We start from the raw sequence: 12,760 nt of genomic DNA, 5'->3' as shown, positions 1-12,760 counted from the left end.
ATAATACCTATACCTCTGTGAATAAGAAGGGAAAAATTCCTTTTTTTAAGACATACGGAAATAATCTCAGCGAGATAAAGTAATTTGTCCTAGATCACGTGGTTAGAAGGCAGCAGAGATAAGGTCTTTTCAGATAAAGATCGGCTTTATCTGAATCCTCTTTCTCTCTTTCTCTCCCTCTCTTTGGTGTAAAATACTTTTTCAGGTCTAGTTAGGGCTTTCTTATCTAGTTTCAGAAAGTGAAATCCATGCTTAAAAACATCTCAACATCTTGACCCGAGACGTCCCTTAAGCACAGACAGGATAGCATTTGCTCCATTTGCACTTGCTTAGTTTTTTCCTCCTATGCTCAGGTATTGGGGCTTCTCAGCCTCTCGAAGCCTCCATCCTTAGCTGAGAGCCTTGAGAATTCCCCAGCGAATGCCCAACCTCAGCAGAGGCTCCCAAAGAGAAGCTGCTGAGCTCTTAAAAAGGCCCTGTTTTTTAAACAGAATATTCATGTAGCTGAGCTACTACCAATCCTGAACTCTGACTGGAAGTATGTACTCCCATCCCTTTTCTCCCAGCTGCTGGTGATCAGGTATGTGCTGTATCACACAGAGAGCAGCAAGGAGCACAGAGATAACTGGGACCCAGAGGACCAGGGATAACACTGGACTCTCAGTCTGAGATACCTGTTAAATCTCTCCTTCAGGTTATTCAAGACAGTTTTGAGAGGCAATTGGACTGGGGAGAGGAGACCTACAGTTACAGCCTTGGCTTTGTCAATGTTTGTGACCTTCTAAAAACCAACTTCATCTATTTGGAACGTTAATCCCTTTTTTTTTTTTTTAAATGGGAATTGTAAACTCTACTTTTCCTACCTTAAGATTGTAACATGATAATTAAACATCGAAGTGAATTTATCAGTGTTCTGTAACAGTTAAATTCTATACTAATAAAATGAGGAATTTTGTAGACTGTCACCAACACCAATGCTGATAATCAGAAACACCTTTGTGTCCAATTATATGAGGAATAGGAGCCCGTGAGAATCAGGGTGTTAGTGGGATCACTGCTCAGTCCATCCCTGCTCTCTTTGCCAGAAGCCCTAGGAGAATATCTCTTTTTCCCAATAAATTAGACAATCTAATTTAGACCTGAAGAGAGGCTCAAAAGCACAAAAGTCTAGTGGAGAAATCAGCTAGCTCTTCTCTGATCCGTTAATATGGAGGTGAATGTCTTTGAGAAGATAAAGTAGAATAATTGCCCAAAAAACTATCCTGTTTAATCCCTGCTACATCTCTTTTTTTTTTTTCTTCACCCATTCATTCATATACTCGTGCATTCATTCAACATTCAGCAAATTTTATTAGGTTCCAAGTCTGTTCCAGGGTTGCAATTCTATTGATGTAAATTCCTTCTCTCTGGTGCTGGCCATGAGTTGCATTTACCACTTTTTTTATTTTTTGCCTCATCATACCCTTTACCTGCCAAAATATACTATGCAAGGAGTATATTTGGAAGAGGAGCTCTAGTGACACAGTGGTTAAAAGCACTCTGCTGCTAACCGAAAGGTGGTCAGTTGGAACCTACAAGGCGCTCTGTGGAAGAAAGTCGTGGCAGCCTGCTTCCATAAAGATTACAGCCTTGGAAACCCTATGGGGCAGTTGTTCTCTGTCAGCTAGGGTCATTATGGGTCAGAATTGACTCAATGGCAAAAAGTTTGGTTTATTTGGTTATATTTGGAAGGGGTTAGGGAAATCATAGCTGAGATTGCATACTATGAATACCCCTTTTCACTAAACAGGCAGAACAACCCTCGCCTGTCTGGAGATAGGTGAAATAAATGATTTCAGATGTTTCTTCTATTTCTCAAACTCTCTGAGTTGTCTCAGAATAAGAAAGAAGTATGGAAACCAGCTTCACTGTGAGTCCACTAGCTAACACACCAGGCATGTATTGTTGCATGTCTGCTTTATTGATAGAAATTTTATCTTTCTTTATTTTCATTCCTTTTTAAAATGATCTTATCATTTTTTCTCTCAATGACTGTTAATTTCAGAACAAGGTCACCTTGTTGTTTGTGCCTCCCACAGCCTGCTTTCCAAATCCTATGACATCCATATTTTCTCTCCAGTCCATCTTCTCTCCAGTCCATTTCTCTCCTCTGTTCTTCCTCTCTCTTAACTGCCCTTCTTTATATCGTTTTCTTGTTTCTCCTTTGGAATCACAAAACAAGTGGGCTTTTTATTATTATAAAATTTTTTTTTATTATTATTATAGTAATTATTAAATTATTGTATTATTATTATTTGTCTTTATTTGAAATGTGAGTGGAAAAAGTTAGGTATGGACCTTTCTTTTGTCATCCTCAGCCCTTCAATGTTCTTCTACTTTACTGAGAAGGAAGACTTTTGAACAAGTACCCTCATCTTCCCATTCCTCTTCCTTATCATATCCTTGTATCTTCACTAGTCCTGTAGATCTTCTCTTAGAGGAAAATTACACAAAATAATGGACTTTTTCCTATTCCTTCCTCCCCGCTGTGAACTTAAGCCCGTATACTCCTTCTTCACTTTACTGAAAATATTCTCTAAAAAAAAAAACAAGAATCACCCCACATCATCACAATTTTTTTTAATTCTCCTACTACTTCATCTTTTTAACAATCAACACTGATAACTTGACTTTATTGCTATTCCATGCTCATATTTTCATCCTGTTTTTCTCATTCTCTGTCTTTTCTATTCCCAATTTAATTTGAACTAGTGCCAGTGTTAGAGAATAATCGTTGCTCTTCCCTTTCCCCATTGTATATACTAGTAGCTTTATCCATGTTCAGGTAAGACATTCTGTAACTCAATCCACACTCAAACAAATGATTGCTACATGTAATATTTTCAACACATTCTCCCAGAAATTCCTTTTTCAGCTCATATTCAGCACATCCTAAGCAGAACTCAGCCCCACAACATGTTTCTTCTCTATTGTCACCCATCTTGGCTCCTCTAATGTTATACATATGATGGAAATAGCCATCACAGACTTGTCCAAGGTAGGAAACTCACAAGTTTTTATTATTTATTTTTTATTTTTCTGACCCTTGTAAAGGCTAAAGCACTATGAAGTAGTAGCAGGGGATATAGTATAAAGACTGATTGTGGAGATCCTGGAGTGCACTTTCAGGGTTTGAATCCCATCCTCAGCCACTGCTTGTTTTGTAATCTTACCCTGATCATGTCACCAATCTATGCCACAGTTGTTATTTTTTTTTTACCTGTAATATGAGCATAAGAACAGAACATACGTCATAGGATTGCTGTGAGAGTTGAATAAGGTAATAAACATCAGGCATTTAGAAAGGTGACAGGCACATAATATATTTTTAAATGTTTTATGCATGTGATAACATACCACTCAGGCTATCTTAATATGCATAGAACTCAAGGTAGAGTGCCTGGCAATAAGTGAAATTGAATAAAAGTTGTAAAGGCAGAAAAAAGAAGACCTCCATCTGAGGTAGTATAGGAATAGACCTATGCCCGTGTATCATCTCGATAGAAGCCCCAGAGGCAGAGTTCACTCTGAGAGCCTTCAAATTTGGCTTCTTCATTCCAACCTACAAATTAAAGACTTTCCCTGGCCACTTCAGGTTTTTCCTCTTTGTTCCTTTGGCTTTAAACCTGATGCATACCTTATCTGCATCCCTATCCTCTACATCTGGCCCCAGTTTAGCTGCCCTGATGTCTCCTGGTCTCTCTCAGAATTAAGACCCAAAGACCCCGTTTCTAGAATTACTTCTTTGCTGAAGGCCTACTTCTTCTCAGATGTTCCTCGGGCTTCAGAATTGCACACTACCATTTACCTCTTCATCCACCAAAATCTTTTGTGTAGAGACAGGAGAAACATCTCTCTGGTCAAAAGCTTCAAGGTCAAGGATTTCAGCAAAAGCTTACTGAACACTTGCTCTGCCCTTCGTGGTGGGCTCCGCAGGTAAATTACGAACACATTTGAAGGCGCATCACATACATCTGATTTTAGTACAAGATTATGCAAAAAGTATATGGTACCAATTTTTTGCAATACGGATTCTCAATGGTTTGGTGATTGAATTGAAGATTCATCAGGAAGTAACATATGAAAGAAGTACCATTGTAAGCAACCTCATTAAATCTCTGAGAGGTTACCACTGATGATCATGCCTCCATAAGGCTAAACCGCATGATACCCATAGGCTACAGCAATCTCTTATAATGAACCCCTTCCCAGACCCTCTAGAGAAAGGCTAGTAGGTTAGATCTCCCAATTATCTGCCAATTCATCTGCAGAACCTTCCTGGTTCATTGGTCCTGGGACTTTTAGGTGAGTGGGAATTCAGCTCTATCCTTCTCCAGGAATCTCATTCTATTTTGCAAATTGTTGAATCCAAGATTATAAGCCATGACAATACATTATAATAGCAGCCTCCAAAAAGCTACTTTCTTCCTGACGGGCTTCCAAGGTCTGGAAGATCTCCATGGCTGGATCTCTATCCCCTTCTGCTCCACCTACTTGACAGTTATTATAGGGAACCTGACTATCCTCCACATCATCCACACTGATGCTACCCTCCATGAGCCCATGTACTATTTCTTGGCTATGCTGGCCCTCACAGACTTGGGCCTTTGCCTTTCCACACTACCCACTGTCCTGGGCATCTTCTGGTTTGATGCAAGAGAGATTGGCATCCCTGCCTGCTTCACTCAGCTCTTCTTTATTCATACCTTGTCTCTACTGGAATCTTCAGTTCCCTTGTCCATGTCCATTGAGTGCTATGTGGCCATCTGCAACCCTCTGCATTACTCTACCACCCTGACATCTGCACGCATTGTCAAGATGGGACTGAGCTCAGTGTTTAGAAGTACCCTCCTCATCCTCCCCCTGCCATTCCTCCTTAAACACTTTCGGTACTGCCACTCCCATGTGCTGACCCATGCCTACTGTCTACACCTGGAGATCATGAAGCTGGCCTGCTCAAGCATCATCATCAACCATATCTATGGGCTCTTTGTTGTAACCTGCACTGTGGGTGTGGACTTGATCCTCATCTTCCTCTCCTATCCTACGCATTGTACTGAGCACTGCCTCCCACCAGGAGCGACTACAGGCCCTCAACAACTGTGTCTCCCATATCTGTGCTGTGCTACTCTTCTATATCCCCATGACTGGCTTGTCTCTTGTGCACTGCTTTGGTGAGCATCTGCCCCACATTGTACACCTTCTCATGTCTTATGTGTATCTTCTGGTACCACCTCTCATGAACCCGATCGTCTACAGCATCAAGACGAAGCAGATCCGACTACAAATTGTTAAGAAGTTTCAGTTTGTAAAGACACTGCGATGTTTTCAGCAAAATTAGCATAAGATAGAGTGCCATGTTTGGTCTTAAAGCCTTTATAATTTTAGTTTCAGCTATGCTATAGCAAAAACAACTAACTCCTCATTATTATCAAAAAAGTAATTACTTGTGCGATATACTGGCTGTGTGACTTTGGGAATGTTACCTACCTCCCTGTTTTTTTGCTTCCTAAATTGCAGAATGTGCATGAGAATAATTATGATGCTTTCCTCTTATGGATTTTGTGAAGATTCAGTGAGATAATTTATGTAAATCTCTTAACAGTGCCTGAGACATATAAAATTCTGAATAAATATTAACTGTTATTTGAGAAAATCCAAAATTGTATATAAATATTATTTTTCATTCCTCTGGGCAGTGAAATTTTATCTATGATTTATCTTTTTAAAATTTTTACTTTAATCCCTTTGGTATTACTTTATTAAAATTATGGCATTTTTAAATTCATTTGCAACAGATTACCACACACACGTACTCACGCCCCTAGAAATGCTGGTTTGGGGCTATATTAGAATGACTTTTTTATGAAGGTGCTCACTAAACACACATCCACAAAGTAAAGTGAAAGACCAGGTTTCCTGGAAGTTGGAGGAAAGTTATCAAATTGGAAGGAAAAAATATATTCATGGATAATCCTCAAATGAAGACATAGAAGCTGAGAGTGGTCACTCACCAGCTGAGTGACTAGTCAAGGGATATGATTTGTTCATTTATTTGTTCTCTGCATTGCTGGAGTGGAAAGATGGAGGGAAAGCATGTGTTATTTTATGTTTGCTTGCTAGATATTTGTCTCATTTTTGTGTTCAGCCACATGTAAACAACACACATGCATATACTACTGTTCTTTGGGAGTGTGTTTTGATGCTTTTGTGTGTATGTGTGTGTGTGTGTGTGTGTTTGACTGTGATTTGCTTACTTGTGTTGGTGGATATGTCCCAGTTAGCTTGTTCGTGTATGTGCATCTCCATAGACTCCACATGTGTCTAGATACATATGGAGAGACCTCTGCCAGTTTATGTATTCACATAGGTAGATATGTCCTACCTTAGGACTTTATCTGGTGTCATGGGAAGGAGAGAAAGTTTTAGCTCAACTAGTCCCTTCTCTTTCTAGTTCCCTTGGCTTGACTCCAGATACCCAAAGGAGGTCATTGCAAATCGAGTATAGCCTCAGCATACAAATAAGTAATTTGGAAAGAAAACTAGATATGCAACCAGGTCCGTACCGTTAGACAGGAGACCTAGAGGGAGAGGGGTGTATGGTTAACAGAACTCCTTTTCCAGGTTCAGAGCAAGGACAGTCTTAGTGATATGATAATTAGACAGTGACATTTTGCGATCTGCAAAACAATGGTACACCCTGTCACATTTTTCTCTTTGCTCTAGATCTTGCTATAAAAATTCATTAAAATATGGCCTGAAAGCATACTTCAACTCAAACCTACTACCATCCATTTTGCCTTAAATACTAAATAAAATTCAGGCTTATGTTGTAAAATAGTCTGTGAAAATGGAGGCTCAATTATGCTGTGATTAGATACAACTGGTTTTAGGAAGGAAGACATTTCTTCGTATTACGTGCTGTATGTCTTTGACTATTACTGTATTTTTAATTTCTCTTACTAGGCTAATTAATTAAGATCACTGTTAACATACTTTTTTCTTATTTTATGATAAAAGAAAATGTGTGGACATCTCTCACACTTAATGGAAACAAGTTTAAATGTTTGATTCACACTGCCTATGTCAGTTATTAGTTTATTGCTTTTCAGTTCCAAATTCATTTTTTGCTGATCTCTGATAATGGAAATGAGCCTTGTTAAGTACTTCTCTTCTGTCAGCCTGCAGGATGTTAAACCTTCAGCAGAGGGCACTGGATGTACAGTGAAGGAGGCTGGGGTTTCTTCCTGGTTCCAGGATGCCTGTGTAGCTGTGTTCCTGCAGTGTGTGTGGCTCGTTTTAGTAGTGGCTGGCGACAGCACTGGTTTTTTTTTTTTTTTTTTTGGGTGGCCAGCAGCAGGTCGCAGCTCCTGTGAATGGTTTGGACTTCAAGTTCAGCAGCACTCCCAGGGGCAGGTAATAACTTCCAGGGGTTCTCAGCTTGCTTCCATGAAGTTCCTCAGTGATGACTTCTCAGTGAGTCAACAGCAGCCCTCCTTCCTCAAGCAGCTGCCCAGCACCTTTCTAGTAAGTCCAGCTGGTGCCCCTGCTGAATTTCCAGAAAGTCAAGAGCAATCAATATGGGCAACATGCTGGCAAATTTCATTGTCATCCGAGCAGGTGGCTCTCCCCCCACCCCCAGCATCAGCCTGATAATTGCAGATCAACTTCGTGAAATTCTCTGTCACCCAGTGGACTTCAACCATATGCTCTCCAATGAGTTTGAATCCCAGCCTTGGGGAGGATTTGTCCCCTGAATTTTTGTTCCTTCCTTAAATAATCTCCCTAAGCCCTAGAGCCCTGGAGTATCCTTTAGTTTTTTTAATTTGTTTTGTTGGTTTTTTTGTTCGTTTGTTTTTTACCTTTTTTTGTTCATTCCTTGTTACTCCAATATCATTTTTGTTGTTGTTGTAGAAAATATTCTCAGCAAAACATACACCAATTCAGCAGTTTCTACATGTACAATTCACTGACACTGATTACATTTTTCTAGTTATGCAACTGTTCTTACCCTCCTTTTCTGAGTTGTTCCTCCCCCAATAATATAAACTCACTGTTCCTGCAGGTTCCTGTCTAACCTTTCGAGTTCCTGTTGTCAATTTGATTCCACATAGATAGCTCTTAATAGAACATAATGCTCAAAGCAGACATTTTTCCTAGTTAAGCTAAACCACTGTTTGGTTTTAAGAAGATTTCAGAGGATATTTTTGGTTTGAGGTTTAAAGATTATCTCAGGACAATAGTTTCAGGGATTCACCCAGCCTCCATGGCTTCAAAAAGTCTGGAATCCATGAGGATTTGAAATTCTGTTCTGCATCTCCCCCTTTTGATCAGGATTCTTCTGTAGAATCTTTGATCAAAATGTTCAGTAAAGGTAACCAGGCACCATTCAGTTCTTGTGGTCTTATGGCAAAGGAGGCAGTTGTTCATGAAGGCAATTAGCCACGCATCCCATTTCCTCCTCCTGTTTACTGACTTTCCTTCTTCCTCTATTGCCCCAGGTGAATAGAAAGCAATTGTGCCTTGGATAATCACTTGGAAGCTTTTAAGACCCCAGATACTACACAAGGAACTAGGAGGTAGAATAGAAGCACTAAAAACATTATCAGGGGGCGGAGCCAAGATGGCGGACTAGGCAGATGTTACCTCGGATCCCTCTTACAACAAAGACACGGAAAAACAAGTGAATCGATCACATACATAACAATCTACGAACCCTGAACAACAAACACAGATTTAGAGATGGAGAACGAATTAATACGGGGAAGCAGCGATTGTTTCCAGAGCCTGGAGCCAGCGTACCAGTCAGGTACGGCACAAGCACAGAGACCTGCTCCACCCTCCTGAACTAACCCCGGGAGGGGGACCAGCCGGTTCCACGGGTGGCGTGGGACGCAGGCGGTAGGAGAAGTCCCCAGGAGGCAGTGACTGGTCTTGGAGCAGAAAGAACAGCGTCCGAGCTGGGGAACCGTCCTGCAGGGATTTGGACTGGACCCAGGTACGGCATAAACACGGAGAGTTGCTCCACCCCCCTGAACTAACCCCGGGAAGGGGACCAGCCGGGTCGCGTGGGCAGTGTGGGACGCAGCCGGTAGGAGAAGTCCCCGGGAGGCAGCGACTGGTATTGGAGCGGGGAGAACAGCGTCCCAGTCGGGACACTCGGTCACGGCACAAGCACGGGAACCTGCTCCACCCATCTGAACTAACCCCGGGAGGAGGCTCAACTGGTTCTCGGGGCGGCATGGCCACGCGGCTGGAGGGACGAGAAGTCCCCGGGAGGCAACGACTGATTTTGGAGTCGAGAGTGCACCGTCCCAGTAGGGGAGCCTTGACGCTGGGCATGGGGCTGGAAGCGGAGGATCTGACCGTGACTCCAGCGGGCCAGACCCCCTGGGGGCAATCTCCACACAGCCAGCACACATAGGCGACGCGCCCGCAGGAATCTCAGATATAATAGTCATTCCAAGCAAGACAAGCAACTCTGGCTATATTCTGAGGTGCTACTCTCCTATCTCTCTGTTTCCTCCCCCACCCTCCCCAGGCGGCTTCATTAACATCTGAATAGCCTGAGCCAGAGGGAGAACTCTGATAGGGATCTGACTGCATTTTTTTTTTAGCGGATTTTCTGGAAAAACTAGTTTCCCAGTGATGGCTCGGAGACAACAATCCATATCAAACCACTTAAAGAAGCAGACCATGACAGCTTCTCCAACCCCCCAAACAAAAGAATCAAAACCTTTCCCAAATGAAGATACAATCTTGGAATTATCAGATACAGAATATACAAAACTAATTTACAGAATGCTTAATGATATCACAAATGAAATTAGGATAACTGCAGAAAAAGCCAAGGAACACACTGGTAAAACTGTTGAAGAACTCAAAAAGATTATTCAAGAACATAGTGGAAAAATTAATAAGTTGCAAGAATCCATAGAGAGACAACATGTAGAAATCCAAAAGATTAACAATAAAATAACAGAATTAGACAACGCACTAGGAAGTAAGAGGAGCAGACTCGAGCAATTAGAATGCAGACTGGGACATCTGGAGGACCAGGGAATCAACACCAACATAGCTGAAAAAAATCAGATAAAAGAATTAAAAAAAATGAAGAAACCCTAAGAATCATGTGGGACTCTATCAAGAAGGATAACCTGCAGGTGATTGGAGTCCCAGAACAGGGAGGGGGGACAGAAAACACAGAGAAAATAGTTGAAGAACTCCTGACAGAAAACTTCCCTGACATCATGAAAGACGAAAGGATAGCTATCCAAGATGCTCATCGAACCCCATTTAAGATTGATCCAAAAAGAAAAACACCAAGACATATTATCATCAAACTCACCAAAACCAAAGATAAACAGAAAATTTTAAAAGCAGCCAGGGAGAAAAGAAAGGTTTCCTTCAAGGGGGAATCAATAAGAATATGTTCTGACTACTCAGCAGAAACCATGCAGGCAAGAAGGGAATGGGACGACATATACAGAGCACTGAAGGAGAAAAACTGCCAGCCAAGGATCATGTACCAGCAAAACTCTCTCTGAAATATGAAGGCGAAATTAAGATATTTACAGACAAACACAAGTTTAGAGAATTTGCAAAAACCAAACCAAAGCTACAAGAAATACTAAAGGATATTCTTTGGTCAGAGAACCAATAATATCAGATATCAGCACAACACAAGGTCACAAAACAGAACGTCCTGATATCAACTCAAATAGGGAAATCACAAAAACAAACAAATTAAGATTAATTAAAAATAAATAAATAAAAATACACATAACAGGGAATCATGGAAGTCAATAGGTAAAAGATCACAATAATCAAAAAGAGGGACTAAATACAGGAGGCATTGAACTGCCATATGGAGAGTGATACAAGGCGATATAGAACAATACAAGTTAGGTTTTTACTTAGAAAAATAGGGGTAAATAATAAGGTAACCACAAAAAGGTATAACAACTCTATAACTCAAGATAAAAACCAAGAAAAATGTAATGACTCAACTAACATAAAGTCAAGCACTATGAAAATGAGGATCTCACAATTTACTAAGAAAAACGCCTCAGCACAAAAAAGTATGTGGAAAAATGAAATTCTCAACAACACACATAAAAAGACATCAAAATGACAGCACTAAAAACTTATTTATCTATAATTACCCTGAATGTAAATGGACTAAATGCACCAATAAAGAGACAGAGAGTCACAGACTGGATAAAGAAACACGATCCATCTATATGCTGCCTACAAGAGACACACCTTAGACTTAGAGACACAAACAAACTAAAACTCAAAGGATGGAAAAAAGTATATCGAGCAAACAATAAGCAAAAAAGAAGAGGAGTAGCAATATTAATTTCTGACAAAATAGACTTTAGACTTAAATCCACCACAAAGGATAAAGAAGGACACTACCTAATGATAAAAGGGACAATTGATCAGGAAGACATAACCATATTAAATATTTACGCACCCAATGACAAGGCTGCAAGATACATAAATCAAATTTTAACCAAATTGAAAAGCGAGATAGATACCTCCACAATTATAGTAGGAGACTTCAACACACCACTTTCAGAGAAGGACAGGACATCCAGTAAGAAGCTCAACAGAGACACGGAAGATCTAATTACAACAATCAACCAACTTGACCTCATTGACTTATACAGAACTCTCCACCCAACTGCTGCAAAATATACTTTTTTTTCTAGCGCACATGGAACATTCTCTAGAATAGACCACATATTAGGTCATAAAACAAACCTTTGCAGAGTCCAAAACATCGGAATATTACAAAGCATCTTCTCAGACCACAAGGCAATAAAACTAGAAATCAATAACAGAAAAACTAGGGAAAAGAAATCAAATACTTGGAAAATGAACAATACCCTCCTGAAAAAAGACTGGGTTATAGAAGACATCAAGGAGGGAATAAGGAAATTCATAGAAAGCAACGAGAATGAAAATACTTCCTATCAAAACCTCTGGGACACAGCAAAAGCAGTGCTCAGAGGCCAATTTATATCAATAAATGCACACATACAAAAAGAAGAAAGAGCCAAAATCAGAGAACTGTCCCTACAACTTGAACAAATAGAAAGTGAGCAACAAAAGAATCCATCAGGCACCAGAAGAAAACAAATAATAAAAATTAGAGCTGAACTAAATGAATTAGAGAACAGAAAAACAATAGAAAGAATTAACAAAGCCAAAAGCTGGTTCTTTGAAAAAATTAACAAAATTGATAAGCCATTGGCTAGACTGACTAAAGAAATACAGGAAAGGAAACAAATAACCCAAATAAGAAATGAGAAGGACCACATCACAACAGAACCAAATGAAATTAAAAGAATCATTTCAGATTATTATGAAAAATTGTACTCTAACAAATTTGAAAACCTAGAAGAAATGGATGAATTCCTGGAAAAACACTACCTACCTAAACTAACACATTCAGAAGTAGAACAACTAAATAGACCCATAACAAAAAAAGAGATTGAAACGGTAATCAAAAAACTCCCAACAAATAAAAGCCCTGGCCTGGACGGCTTCACTGCAGAGTTCTACCAAACTTTCAGAGAAGAGTTAACACCACTACTACTAAAGGTATTCCAAAGCATAGAAAATGACGGAATACTACCCAACTCATTCTATGAAGCCACCATCTCCCTGATACCAAAACCAGGTAAAGACATTACAAAAAAAGAAAATTATA

At 40.0% G+C, this 12,760-nt stretch overlaps 1 pseudogene; it reads left to right on the top strand.

The window, feature by feature from the left end:
- Window positions 1-4,422: 4,422 nt before the first annotated feature.
- Window positions 4,423-5,380, top strand: LOC126079110 (olfactory receptor 51G1-like; annotated as a pseudogene).
- The last annotated feature ends 7,380 nt before the right edge of the window (window positions 5,381-12,760 follow it).

Source organism: Elephas maximus, chromosome 7, assembly GCF_024166365.1.
Source record: "Elephas maximus indicus isolate mEleMax1 chromosome 7, mEleMax1 primary haplotype, whole genome shotgun sequence".
Classification (NCBI taxonomy): Eukaryota; Metazoa; Chordata; class Mammalia; order Proboscidea; family Elephantidae; genus Elephas; species Elephas maximus.
This window is presented reverse-complemented; position numbering and strand designations above follow the sequence as displayed.